Genomic DNA, 15,080 nt, shown 5'->3' with positions numbered 1-15,080 from the left:
GCCCAAGTTGGGCGGTTTCAAGTGCATTTTGGCGGGTTTTGAACATAATTTGGGCTGGAAAACGTCAGCAGTATCTGGCAACACTGATTAGGTCTGAGGTGAAGATGGTGATGCTAATAGCTAAGAAAAACATTAGCCTCTCTTTCTTTGATGATTTCAACAAGTGCGTGGCTGGAATGTTCCCAGACTCTTCCATCGCAAAGAAATTTTCCATGGGGAAAACGAAAGCCTCCCAAATAATCAAAGGTAAGCTACACATGTTTACATTAAGTATGTCTTGGCTAAGACCTCATAAATAGCCTAGTGTAAACTAATTGGTGCATTAACTGTTTTATCCACTCATTGTCTATTTTATTTTCTATCTGAAACTTACCCATTTTAAATCACTCTTGGTTTAATATCTTATATTACTCTTTATCTCTTTATTACTCTATCTATCTATCTATCTATCTATCTATCTATCTATCTATCTATCTATCTATCTAGTGTTCTGAGGCCATGACTATGGTAAAACCATAATAAATTGCAATGGAATTGAATTTATTGACTGGTTATATAATGACCTTTCTTATTTTAACATAAGATACGTATTTTAGCCCTTAATTTGGGAAATAACTGGTACCACTGAAAGCAAATAAAAATAAATGTATAGTTTATTCACAAATGCACTTTAAACCATAAGCATATTGAGTTTGGGTCTTGGCTATCACCAACATGCACCAGAGTACAGGAAATCACAAATACTAGATAGAAAATTGCCCCCCATTCAACTACACACCCACTTTTGGTGAAGGGTATGACTTTCCGAAATTTTCCCTTATTTTGAGTTAAAAATCTGGGAAATATCTCTTTATTTCAAACTTCAAAGTTGACAGGTATGCCCCCTGCTGTCGAACACACATTACTTCTCCTGATATGTACATCAAATACTTTAGTGCAATGTTAGCGAATACAGGTTGATTATCCCTTGAATAAACACTCAAAACATTAATTATGAAATTACAAAAACTACCACAAATGTGATAACACTTTAGTGGGCATCACACAATCCACCATACACCATCCACTTATCAGTGAGAACCCTGAACCCATGGAGCTCTCATGTGCCAAGTTCAGCCTTTCTGAATGTCAGCAAAGGCACCAAGAGAGACTCTGCCTTGAATATGAAGAGTCCACACGCGTGACAAGCTTCCCTTTTCATCCGGGAGGCTCCTAAGGCTTCAACAATGGCTGAGAGAGCCCAAATACCTCTTGGTGAGTATGTTCAAGTCTCATTCCTTCAAATCATTTAAGCTTGGCATGCAGATAAGGCTCTCTGAATTGGTCCCTTTTCTCTCCACCTTGAAAAACTCTGGAACTGCCAGGAACTTTATGGACGGTGAAACTGTGCAGAGAATCCAAATATCCAAACAACCACTCCGACAGCCCCTAAAGATCAGGACCACTGATGGTGGACCCACTGAAAAAGGTATCATCACATCATGCACTAAGCCTGTCACACTACAAGTCAGGGCCTTGTACTTTGAAACCATCTCTTTCTTTAATCACCAGAACTAAGAACCAGCCCCTCATTTTGGGCTTCCCATGATGACAACAACAGGACCCACAGATATCTTGGTAGGACAGAGAAATGCTACAGTGGCCCATGGCTGGCATACAACATTGTTTCCATCTCTTCAAGCTCAGTCACTTCTACCTCAATGGAAAGCCTTAAGTTACCACCACTGCCTACATTCCAGAATGCTATTGGGCACTCAGAGAAGTGTTCAGTAAGGGTAAAGCCAGTGGACTCCCTCCTCACTGACCCTATGATTGTGCCATAGAGCTCCTCTTTGGCACCATGCCTCCTCGCTGCTGAATCTTTCCACTTTCCATCTCTGAACAAAAGGGTATGGAGCAGTGGCGGCTGGTAGTCTTTCAAACAGGGGAGGCTGGTCGGTTACGATATTTCCAGATTTTAAAAGAAAAAACACATCAATTTTGCCCATACTCTTGCCTCTGATCTGGCTGATTGTTGGCAGGGTCACAAACTGTGAAATAACAGGTTCTTTTGGCCCATTAGCCTACTGTCCAATATACATGATGGTGGTGTTGGGGGGGGGGGGTATACTTTAACATTTTATATTTTAAAATTGTGGCATGTTGTTTAAAAATTGACCTCGGCTGTGTTTTTGTTTAAAAATGTTTTCCAAATTGTAGCGGTGTTTAATTCATATCCAGAAAAATATACATTCCAATATAATATACTCAGCATAAACATTTTAAATAGATTCTATATTTTTGGTCCATCCATGACATATTACTAAAGTAGCCTATTTACTGTTGTTGATGTGGGTCACTTGCTGTTAGCCAATTCACTTTCTCGTACCAGGAGAGCTGAAAGGAACAAGTATTATTCCCTACCTTTTTCACCAAGTCAATTTGAGGCATTGGTCTACTCTACCCTGCTCTTTAATTTAAATTTTTTCCTCGAAAGGAAGACTGGCAAATGGCTTCACCAAAATTAAATCAGCAATGCTTGGCATACGTGCGCAGCTTTCTTGCTAGCTGACTAGCCCCCTCAAGTTCAAGTTCAGTCACTCAAATAAACAAAATTTCTGGAACTAAGATAGCAAACTTGACAACACTATATTTACACTTTATTTACAATGAAAATATATACAAACTAAAAAAGCTGGTAGAAACCGTATGTAATGAATGAAATCGAAATGTAAGCTGATCTCTTACAATACACCACAGCACTTGCGAATCTGCATGGGACTGATGTTGCCAGATACTGCTGACGTTATCCAGCCCAAAATATGTTCAAAACCCACCAAAATGCACTTAAAACTGCCCAATTGGGTGGGAAACCACCCAATCTGGCAACACTGTACCACTGCCTGTCTATAGTTGAAACGAGCTGTCAATCAAAGAAAATATCTGGCCTCTTTCACCAATCACCAGTCTCCTCGCGGAAACTGCCATGTCCCTCCCATGTGAGGCTCGGAGTCCGTGGGCGGGCGTTTTCGCAGTATTTGTCCAATAACCGTCTTGCATTTTGAGATTGAAAAGCGCAGAGCTCCCAAATGCCGTTGAAGTCCATTGAGGCTGGGAGTCCGTGAGACTCCGTGGGCAGGCGTTTTCGCAGTATTTGTCCAATAATCGTCTTGCATTTTGAGATTGACAAGCGCAGAGCTCCCAATCCACTGAGGCTGGGCTGCATCGCGCTGTCACGAGGGGGAAAAACTCACGCGCACATTAGGCGAACTGGGGAAAGTTATAAGGGAATGATTTCACACTGTAGTGGGTTGAGCACATATATTTCTATGATTCTGGATCTGAAATAGCAATGTTATAAGGTCGGCTATAACATAAGCCTAGCGCAATTCATCCTACACGATGTTCGTCATTTTTAGAGGAGGCTGAGCCTCCCTCGTTGTCTTAGAGCAATTGCCCGTGGTATGGAGGATTATGTACAGGAGGCTCTACAACAGAGGTACATCCATCCCTTCATGTTACCTGCATCTGCTGGTTGTTTCTTTGTGGAGAAGAAAGGAGGGGATTTTAGGCCATTCATTGATTATAGAGGACTCAGCCAAATCACTGTGAAATATCCTTATCCCTTGCCTTTAGTTGCTTCAGCCCTTGAACAACTCTGATCAGCCAAGGTGTTCACCACGCTTGACCTACGTAGTGCGTATAATGTGGTGCACATCTAAGAGGCTGATTAGTGGAAGGCAGCATTTAGCATCACCTCTGTACACTAGGAATATTGCATGAAGCCATATGGGCTATCTTGTGCAATACGTGTCTTCCAGTGCCTGATTAATGATGTACTGAGGGACATCCTTGGCAAATTTGTGATAGCTTACATCAATGATTGTGGCAGTGGGGGCGTGGTCAAGCGCCGGTCTGTGACAGGAGGGCGGAGCCAGGGAAGGTGAGTGGCAGAATCGCTACACCTGATGGTGATTAACCTGTGTTTTGTGTGTTTTCCCAGTAACCGCTCCCTATTTAAGGAGGCAGCGGGAGAGCAGAGGGAGCGCAACCTGGGACGAGAATACAGAGTGTGTGTGTGTGTTGGTGTGTTACGCCGCTTACTAGAAACGGGCGATTGATACTGAAAAGTGAGAAATAAAAGCCCTCTCTGTATTTAAAGCGTTGTCCTGCCGTCCTCTGTGCTCCACCCACACTCTTTAAGCGCTACAGTGGTGCCGAAACCCGGGAAAAGGTGGAGCACCAGCCTTGCAGCCCCATGGAATCCTCCCCGTTCGCGGACTTGGTCCATGCCCTCGCCACGGCTCAGCAGAGCCAGCACCAGGCACTTGTCACGCTCCGAAAGGAGCAGGAGCGCCACTTCAAAGCCCTGGTGCTGGCCCAGCAGGAAGATCGTGCGGCGTTCCGGCATCTCCTCGCGTCGGCGGGGTCCACCAGCGCCCCGGCCGCGGGCCCGTCTCCCCTCACCATGACCAAGATGGGCCCACAGGACGACCCCGAGGCGTTTATCACCTTGTTCGAGCAGGTCGCTGAAGCCTCGGGGTGGCCGATGGAGCAGCGCGCGGCGCGCCTCCTCCCCCTCCTGACGGGAGAGGCGCAGCTGGCCGCACTACAGCTCCCCGCCGACCGCTGGCTGGCCTACACGGACCTTCGCCGGGCCGTCCTCCAGCGCGTGGGGAGCACGCCCGAACAACAGCGCCAGCACTTCCGCGCGCTGTGGATGGAGGAAGTCGGCCGGCCGTTCGCGTTCGGCCAGCAGCTCCGGGACGCCTGCTGGCGGTGGCTGAGGGCCGACGATCGGGACGCCGAGGGAATCATCGATCAGGTGGTGCTGGAGCAATTCATCGCCCGCTTACCAGCTGGAACCGCGGAGTGGGTCCAGTGCCACCGCCCGGCGTCGCTGGATCAGGCCGTAGGATCATTTGGCGGCTGTTCCAGCGGCAGGACGGCCGACGACGTCATCTCTTCTCTCCTCTTCTCTCTCTCTCTTTCTCCCCCCCTTCTGTGTCCCGTCCTCACCCCATTCCCCCACCACGGAGGCGGGGGCCGGCTCCACCCCAGCCGGCCCGCCGCACCCGTGGTGCCCTCCCGTTTCTCCCTTCTGTGTCTGTCTCTCCCCACCCTCAGGTGAGTGAGCCCCAGAACACAGCTGCAGAGGGAAGGCCCGGGCCGGTTTGCTGGCGCTGCGGGGAGCCGGGCCACCTGCAGCAACAGTGCGCAGCAATGGAGGTGGGGGCAGTGGTACGGATCCCCGATGCGCCAGAAGCTGCCCTCAATCGGGCCGGAGCGTATTGCATACCGGTGAGTGTACAAGGGGCTACATATCAGGCGTTGGTGGATTCGGGTTGCAATCAGACCTCGATCCGCCAAAGCCTGGTGCAAGACGAGGCATTGGGGGGAGCACAGGGGGTGAAGGTGTTGTGTGTGCACGGGGATGTTCACAGATACCCTTTGGTGTCGGTCCACATATATTTCAGAGGGGAAAAATCTATAGTGAAGGCGGCAGTTAATCCTCGCCTTACCCACTCTTTAATTTTGGGGACTGATTGGCCGGGATTTCAGGGTTTAATGACATGCCTAGTAAAGAGTGGGTCCTGCCGTTTAACGGGGGGAGGTCCCGGTGTCGCTTTGGCTGGAGCTGCGGTCGCAGAGCCGTCTACGTCATCTCCGCGACAGAGCAAGGAGCCGCCGGCTCCTCCTCTTTCTGTTGGGGAATCCCTCGCGGATTTCCCACTAGAACAATCGCGAGACGAGATTCTGTGACACGCGTTTGACCAAGTGAGAGTAATCGATGGTCAAACGCTCCAGCCAAACGCCACCCCATCCTTCCCCTATTTTTCCATTTTGAAGGATAGATTATACCGAGTGACGCAGGACACTCAGACGAAAGAGCGAGTCACACGGTTATTAATTCCAAAGAGCCGCCGGGAATTGGTATTCCAGGCGGCTCACTTTAATCCCATGGCTGGACACCTAGGGCAGGATAAGACACTAGCCCGGATAATGGCCCGATTCTATTGGCCGGGGATTCGCGGCGACGTCCGTAAGTGGTGTACGGCGTGCCGCGAATGCCAGTTAGTAAATCCAGCGGCCATTCAGAAAGCGCCCTTGTGTCCCCTACCATTAATCGAGACCCCGTTTGAAAGAATTGGGATGGATCTCGTCGGGCCATTAGATCGGTCAACACGAGGGTACCGCTTTATATTGGTTCTGGTGGACTATGCAATGCGATACCCGGAAGCGGTGCCTCTTCGCAATATCTCAGCACGCAGTATTGCAGAGGCCCTCTTCCACATCATCTCCCGGGTTGGAATCCCGAAAGAGATTCTGACTGACCAAGGCACCTCGTTTATGTCACGAACACTGAGCGAACTGTATGGGCTACTGGTTATTAAGCCGATCCGCACCAGCGTTTATCACCCACAAACGGACGGTTTAGTTGAACGGTTCAATCGCACCCTCAAAAATATAATAAAAAAATTCGTAAGTGAGGACGCACGTAACTGGGATAAGTGGCTCGAACCCTTGTTATTTGCAGTGCGAGAGGTCCCCCAAGCCTCCACGGGGTTCTCCCCATTTGAATTATTATATGGGCGTAAGCCGCGCGGCATCTTAGATGTACTGCGGGAAAATTGGGAGGAGGGACCTTCACAGAGCAAAAACGAAATTCAGTACATTATGGACCAGCGCGCAAAACTCCACACGCTCACCCACCTAACTCAGGAGAATTTGCGGCAGGCCCAGGAACGGCAAGCCCGCCTGTACAACAAGGGCACGCGCCTTAGAGAGTTCACTCCGGGAGATAAGGTACTCGTCCTGTTGCCCACGTCGAGCTCCAAATTAATCGCCAAGTGGCAAGGACCCTTTGAGGTCACACGGCGAGTCGGGGACGTCGACTATGAGGTAAGGCGAACGGACAGGGAGGGGGCACTACAGATCTACCACCTCAATCTGCTGAAACTCTGGAACGAGGAGGTCCCCGTGGCGTTGGTGTCGGTAGTTCCGGAGAAGGCGGAGCTGGGGCCGGAGGTTCAAAAAGGGACATTGGCATCACGTACCTCTCCGGTCCCCTGTGGAGACCACCTCTCCCCGACCCAACTCACGGAGGTCGCCCAGTTGCAGGCCGAGTTTTCGGATGTGTTCTCGCCCCTGCCCGGTCGCAATGACCTCATAGAACACCACATAGAGACGCCCCCGGGGGTGGTAGTGCGTAGCCGCCCTTATAGGCTACCCGAACACAAAAAAAAGGTGGTTCGGGAAGAACTTCAGGCCCTGCTCGAAATGGGCATCGTCGAGGAGTCCCACAGTGACTGGAGCAGCCCGGTGGTCTTGGTTCCGAAGGCCGAAGGCTTGGTCCGGTTCTGTGTGGACTATAGAAAAGTCAACGCGGTGTCTAAATTTGACACATACCCAATGCCTCGTATTGATGAGCTGCTTGATCGACTAGGCACGGCTCGCTTTTACTCGACACTGGATTTGACGAAGGGATATTGGCAGATCCCCTTGACTCCATTATCCCGGGAGAAAACGGCCTTTTCCACACCGTTCGGCTTACACCAGTTCGTCACACTTCCGTTTGGGCTGTTTGGGGCCCCCGCTACGTTTCAGTGGCTGATGGACAGGGTCCTCCGGCCCCACGCCACCTACACGGCCGCGTATCTAGACGATATTATCATTTATAGTAATGACTGGCAGCGGCACCTGCAACACCTGAGGGCCGTCCTTAGGTCGCTGAGGCGGGCGGGTCTCACTGCCAACCCAAAGAAGTGTGCGATTGGGCGGGTGGAAGTACGGTATCTGGGCTTCCACTTGGGTAACGGGCAGGTGCGTCCCCAAATTAATAAGACAGCAGCGATTGCGGCCTGCCCAAGGCCCAAGACCAAAAAGGGGGTGAGACAGTTCCTGGGGCTGGCTGGCTACTATCGTAGGTTTATACCTAATTATTCGGACATCACCAGCCCGCTGACTGACCTCATTAAAAAGGGGGCGCCAGATCCAGTCCAGTGGACTGAGCAGTGCCAGCGGGCTTTCTCTGAGGTAAAGGCTGCACTGTGTGGGGGGCCACTTTTACACTCCCCTGACTTCTCTCTCCCTTTTATGTTACAGACAGATGCGTCGGACAGAGGGCTGGGCGCCCTTTCACCCTCTGTTCGGACCACGCGCTCCTCCAGTGGCTCCACCGCATGAAGGATGCCAATGCGCGGATCACCCGTTGGTATCTGGCACTCCAACCCTTCAACTTCAAGGTGGTCCACAGGCCGGGAGCGCAGATGGTCGTGGTGGACTTCCTCTCCCGTCAAGGGGGGGGAGTCGGCTGCGGGCCGGACGGGCGCCCGGCCTGAGTCGGGCGGTGGGGGTATGTGGCAGCGGGGGCGTGGTCAAGCGCCGGTCTGTGACAGGAGGGCGGAGCCAGGGAAGGTGAGTGGCAGAATTGCTACACCTGATGGTGATTAACCTGTGTTTTGTGTGTTTTCCCAGTAACCGCTCCCTATTTAAGGAGGCAGAGGGAGAGCAGAGGGAGTGCAACCCGGGATGAGAATACAGAGTGTGTGTGTGTTGGTGTGTTACGCTGCTTACTAGAAATGGGCGATTCATACTGAAAAGTGAGAAATAAAAGCCCTCTCTGTATTTAAAGCGTTGTCCTGCCGTCCTCTGTGCTCCACCCACACTCTTTAAGCGCTACAATGATATTTTGATCTATTCCCCTAACCTTATTAATTCAGAAAATCCATGTCAAAAAGGTCCTATCTAGGGGACTTCCGGTGGCTACCCAGGTGTGATGCACGTGTAGTTCTGAGCTCCGTCTCAAAAGTCCGATAACCTACAAAATATCCTACAATTCGGAAACTATTTTGGTTTAACTGACGTCTAAATACCGCTACATAATGTCGAGCGGGAGAGGAGCGAAAAATAAATCGTCTACGGACGAGTCAGCGGGCAAAAAGAAAGTTGTGGGCCAAGAACCGGAGGACACTTCAAACGCAGCCATTTTGTTAGCATTGCGCGAGCAAGAAGAAAGGCTAACCAGAAAAGTTAAGTTGGCAGTAAGAGAGGCAGTCGAGGAAATGCTGGCCGGTGAAATACAAGCCCTGAAAGCTATGATTGAAGCCTCCAACTCGGCAGTGAACAAACTTAGCGGGGATATTGCACAGCAAACCGAGGTCAGTAGAAAGTTGCAAGGGAGGCTAGACGCTACATCGGCTAACATCAGAGCAGTGAAACACGATGTTGGTGACCTCCAGAAAGAGCTACTGAACCTCCGCCAGAAAGTCGCGGAGATGGAAGACAGATTACGGAGGTCTAACCTCCGACTTGTCGGCCTACCAGAGACAGCGGAGGGGGAAAACGCTATTCAGTTTTTACAAGATAACTTGCCTCTGTGGATCCCCTCCCTGGCCGGGGAGAAAATTGAAATTCAACGGGCTCATCGTATATTCACCACTCAGGACAAGACCAGCCGTCCGCGGACCCTCATCTTCCGGCTACTTCGTTACCAGGACAGGGAGAAAATTCTCAATGGAACCAGGGCCCTTGCGTCCGCACCTACACACCAGATAACCAGCGAGGGGCAGACATCGACATCCAGGCTGCTGTTCTTTCCCGACTACAGCAACGACACCGCGCAGAGGAGGAAAGCCTTCGATGCGGTGAGGAAACAACTTGCCAACAGAGGGCTACGGCCGTTCCTGAGATATCCTGCAACCCTGAAGGTTAGACACAACGGCTCGCTGCATTTTTTTGAAAGTGTGGCAGACGCGGAGACCTTTATGGCCAGGCTCGACCGGAGCCCTCGCTCAACATCCAGTGAAGCCGGCACCCCCCGCGTTTCTTTCCCCACCATATCGGTTGATGAGGGACCCTCGGCGGATACTTTTCCCGCCTCAACTTGATCCAGACAGCGGATCACTTACCGTAATGTTTCATGCTGCTTACTCTCCTCTAGACTGTACTAAGTATTTGGCTTAGATTTACTTAAAGCATGCTACCTTTTAATACTGATGGAGTTACTTTAAGTTTTCAGTTCAGGTTAATGCAGGCTGATTCTGTGGAGATAATTTAATCAAACCCCAATTTTGTCTTACAAGTGGATGGTTAATTAAGTTAATGTTTCCGATACCCATACGGGCTCGGACGGGAGGCGTGTATCGCTGTTGAGACCACAGTTAGTCGATAAAAAACCCCTTTTTGTTTGTTTTGAAATTTTTATTTTCTTCTCCATCCTAAGAGAACATTTATTATCTCTTGCGGATGGATTGTTTTGTTGTAAATGTTCTGTGTTTATTGCCTGAGCCTTGCCATTTATGTAGAAGTTGTTACATGTTTTTTTCTGATTTGCTTGTTTTACATTTGAGGAGCCCCATTTTGCGTAGACCTGCATGTGTTATCCTCCAGGTGATAAGATGGCACAAGCTTGTATATGAGTAACTCCTTTAATGTAATGTCGTGGAATGTACGGGGCCTAAATTCTCCAGTAAAACGCACCAAATGCCTAGAATTCCTTAAACGTAAAGAGATCGCCATTGCTTTGATCCAAGAAACACATCTGAAAACAACTGATATTTATAGGTTTCAGAATAGGTTTTATAAGTGTGTTGCTCATTCTTCTGCGTCAAATAGGACAAAGGGAGTAGCTATTTTATTCAGTAGGAAGTTAGGGGTGAAGGTGGAAAAATCAGGTAATGATAACATTGGCAGAATGAGTTACATCTGTGTTACAATTAACAATACAAAAATTTGTCTTGCATCAATATATGCCCCAAACATCCATGATCCAAATTTCTTAAGCTCAATCTCTAATACTCTCCTAGATCTTCCAGGTTATCAGCTTATAGTTGGGGGTGACTTTAACCAGGTGTGTGACACAAATTTAGACAAATCTGTAGGTGCAAGCTCAACTCAGGACTCCCCTCGTGGGATTAACACCTTTATTTCCGAGCTTAATATTATTGACCCATGGCGCTTAAGGAACCCTTCAGTTAAGAATTATACCTTTTTCTCGGCCAGACACAAGACGTACTCAAGAATTGATTATATATTCATTTCTGCCTCCCTGAATCACTGTATCAATTCCACCAATATCCTTCCTATTATAATATCAGATCATGCCCCTGTGTTATATAGCTTTAAGTTCCTACCGACATGCAGGAAGGATACATACAGGTGGCGTTTCAATACAACATTACTTCAGAATGCAGATTTTTTGAAAAAACTAAAAAATAACCTTAAAGTATTTTTAGAAATTAACTCAGAGACAGCAGCCTCACCCCAAATACTTTGGGAAACTACTAAATGCTTTATAAGGGGAGAGGCTTTGTCATTTGCCACTCATTTGAAGGCGACCAGGAGACGCAGGGTTACACAATTGGAAGATGAGATACGGACCTTGGAATCAAACCTAAAACGGCAGTTTTCTGAACAAAATCACTCAGCTCTCTCAGCCCTGAAATTCGAACTGAATAATCTGCTTAAGGCCAAAGCTGAGTTTATAATTCATCGTACAAGACTCACATATTATGAGCAGAGTGAAAGATCAAGTAAGCTTTTAGCTGCCAGATTAAAACAAAATGAATCCTACTCCGCTATTAGTGCAATCCAAACATCGTCCGGATCAGTCACCTATGACCCAGGTGAAATAAATAATACTTTTGCGGAATTTTATTCTCATCTCTATATGGCGGACCCTGCTCCTGACTTGCCTGCCCTTAAATTGTATCTGTCGGAACTTAAATTACCATCACTAGCTGTCAATGATGCAGAATCCCTTGAAGCACCACTTACTCTTTTAGAACTTAAAGAGGCATTGAGCTTGATGCAAAAAGGGAAATCGCCTGGTCTTGACGGGCTTCCTCCAGAGTTGTTTTTGGTACTGTGGGATGTCATTGGGCCATTGCTTTTAAATTCGCTTAACTATGCTTTAGACACTGGTTCCTTTCATCGTGATCAAAATACATCTCTTATATCAGTCTTACTTAAGAAAGATAAACCACCTTTGAGATGTGGTAGTTACAGGCCGATATCACTTATCACAACAGAACTGAAGCTTTTTGCCAAAGTGTTAGTCAGAAGATTGGAGCCATGTGTAGGTAAATTAATTAATTGCGACCAAACAGGATTTTTAAAGGGGAGACTTGCATCAGATAATATCAGACGCCTTTTCCATATATTACAGGTGTCAGAGTCGGATAAACACCCCGCAGCGATATTCAGCTTGGATGCGCTAAAAGCGTTTGATCGAGTGAGCTGGATATATCTGTGGCAGGTTTTGGAGAATTTCGGATTTGGCAAAAAATTTATATCAATGATCAAAACACTATATACCAACCCTTGTGCAGTTGTACAAACAAATAATATTCTGTCCAAAACATTCCATCTGCAGCGTGGAACTCGGCAGGGCTGTCCATTGTCTCCGCTCCTTTTTGCTTTGTCACTTGAGCCGCTAGCCCAGACGATTAGATTAGACCCACACATCTCACCCATCAATATACAAGGTACACAACATAAAATTTCGCTTTACGCGGATGATGTATTACTTTTTTTTACTAGAATTTTTGAGTCTTTACCTCAAATACTTAAAGTTTTCACGCAGTTCAGCCTATTTTCCGGTTATAAAATTAACTGGGATAAATCCCTCCTCATTCCTTTAAATGCCCCTGCAAAAGACCTCACTTTACCAGTTATTCAACATATTCAATGGCATAACTCTGCATTTACATACTTAGGCATAATTATAACCAATTTCTCAGATATATCACATGCTAATTACAATAAGCTTAAAGCAGAGATTGCATCAGACATTCAGAGGTGGTCTACTCTCAAGATGTCATTGCAAGGTAGAATTGCGATACTGAAAATGAATGTACTTGGCCGACTGAATTTCCTGTTCTCTATGATCCCTATACCTCCTCCACCTAATTATTTTGAGGAGCTACAGTCCATGACCAATAAATTCATTTGGAATGATAAAAGAGCTCGTATTAGTCTACGCACATTACAGCGACCAAAACACTCTGGAGGCTTGGCAGTTCCTGACTTTAAACTATATTACTGGTCATTTCAAATAAAGCAATTGACAATTTGGTGCAAAGAGAATGTAGTCACACCCTGGCGTCAGATAGAGAAAGAGATGGTAAAGCCGCATAGGATGATAGACATACTATTCTGTGGGCTGGAACCTAGATCTGTGTGTAGAAAGTTTGGACCAATTATAGGCAACTCCCTGAAAATTTGGTTTGCTGTCCAGAAACATATGGGGTGCAAGGTAAAGCTCTGTGACCGCTCTCCTGTTTGGTATAATTACAATTTATTACAGCATTCTGGTCCCTATTATAATGACAGTTGGGCTTCTGGAGGAATTTATACTCTCCAAGATCTGTATGATAGAAATGGTTTGATTTCGTTCCAAGAGCTTAAAGAACGTTATTCTCTCCCGGGGTTTCCTTGGTTCTTGTATTTACAGTTGAGATCTGCAATCCGTGCTCATGGAGTTCCATGGGACTCGCCTTTACCCTCTCATCCGTTGGACTCTTGGATTTCCGCTCGAACACCCTCTGTTGGATTAGTGTCTGTTATCTACAATGAACTGATATCTAAGGATGTTAAACCTTTGGGAGTGATCAGTTCTTGGAACCGTGAACTTGAGGGTCAGGGTTATAATCTGGACTGGGACAATATTTGGACCAACATACCCATCTCATCAAGAAATCCAGCACATCAACTTATTCATTACAAGTTTGTGCACAAATTTTACGCCACACCATACAGACGATTTACAATGAAACTGACAGAAAATCCCAACTGTATAAAATGTGATCAGAACGTTGTTGGCACATACCTTCATATTTTTTGGAAATGTCCCTCTGTGTCTGGCCTCTGGATCAGGGTGCATAGTTGCCTTGAAAATATTTTAGGTTTTCCCATTCCTATGTACCCCCCTCTACTTTTATTCAATGATGACACCGCTCTCAGTAGCAATACCAGATTGGCACAGAGGAAAGTTATATTTGCAGGTTTAACGGCTGCTAAGAAGACAATAATACATTCATGGTTTTCCCCGGACATACCATCGGCAAAAGCATGGCTAAACCATTTTAGAGACATTGCTGTTTTAGAAAGGTCATTGGCTATCATACATAAAGCACGAGCATCTACTGTGGAGGCCTGGGACGCTCTTATCGGTTATCTTTCTGACGTAACATTGTTTGCGCGTATGTAGGGTGTACATCTCCTCTTTTTATTTACTTAGTTGTATAATGTGTGTATATAAGTGTGTATGTTTATATGTCTTAAAAGTCTTTTATGGCAAGGCAAGGGCATTTCGTTTGTAATACAAGGTTCAAAATGTTCAATAAAAAAGTTTGTCACAAAAAAAAAAAAAAGGTCCTATCTAGATGTCTAGTCAACCAACAGTTTATCAAAGCCAAGAAATGTGAATTTCTTGTCACCCAAATCTCCTTCCTGGGAGTGCAAAGGGAGCAACCATGAATAAGGAGAAGGTTTCAGCAGTCACCACATGGCCTTCTCCCACCACAGTTAAGGAGCTTCAGCAGTTCTTAGGATTCACCAATTTCGATCTGCGATCTCATCAGAGGATTTAGCTCCATTGCAGCCCCAGTCACAGCCATGCTCAAGGAGGATCCCAAACACCTCCACTGGAACCCTGAGGCTGAAAAAGCCTTCATTCAACTCAAAACAGCCTTCTCATCTGCTCCCATCCTTGAACACCCTGATCCCACTAAACCGTTCATTGTGGAGGTTGATGCATTGGAGTCTGATGATGGAGCCATATTATCTCAGCATTTCAGTGAGAAGCCCAAGTTGCACACAGTGGCCTTCTCCAAGAAACTTACCTCCACAGAACAAAATTACAACATTGGTAACCAGGAGCTTTTGGCTGTGAAGCTGCCTTTGGAGGACTAGCAATACTGGCTGGAAGGGGCAGCCTATCCATTGACCATTTTCCCAGACCACAAAAACCTGGAGTACCTCAAAACTGCCAAGATACTCAAGCCCGTTGGGCCCTCTTCAAACATTTTCAGTGCACCATCAGCTGACAGACTGGGCTCTATGAACACAAAAGCTGAATCTTTGTCCTGTATCTACCC

The sequence above is a fragment of the Neoarius graeffei genome, chromosome 26 (assembly GCF_027579695.1).
Source record: "Neoarius graeffei isolate fNeoGra1 chromosome 26, fNeoGra1.pri, whole genome shotgun sequence".
Taxonomy (NCBI): Eukaryota; Metazoa; Chordata; class Actinopteri; order Siluriformes; family Ariidae; genus Neoarius; species Neoarius graeffei.
Note: the sequence above shows the minus strand (reverse complement) of the source record.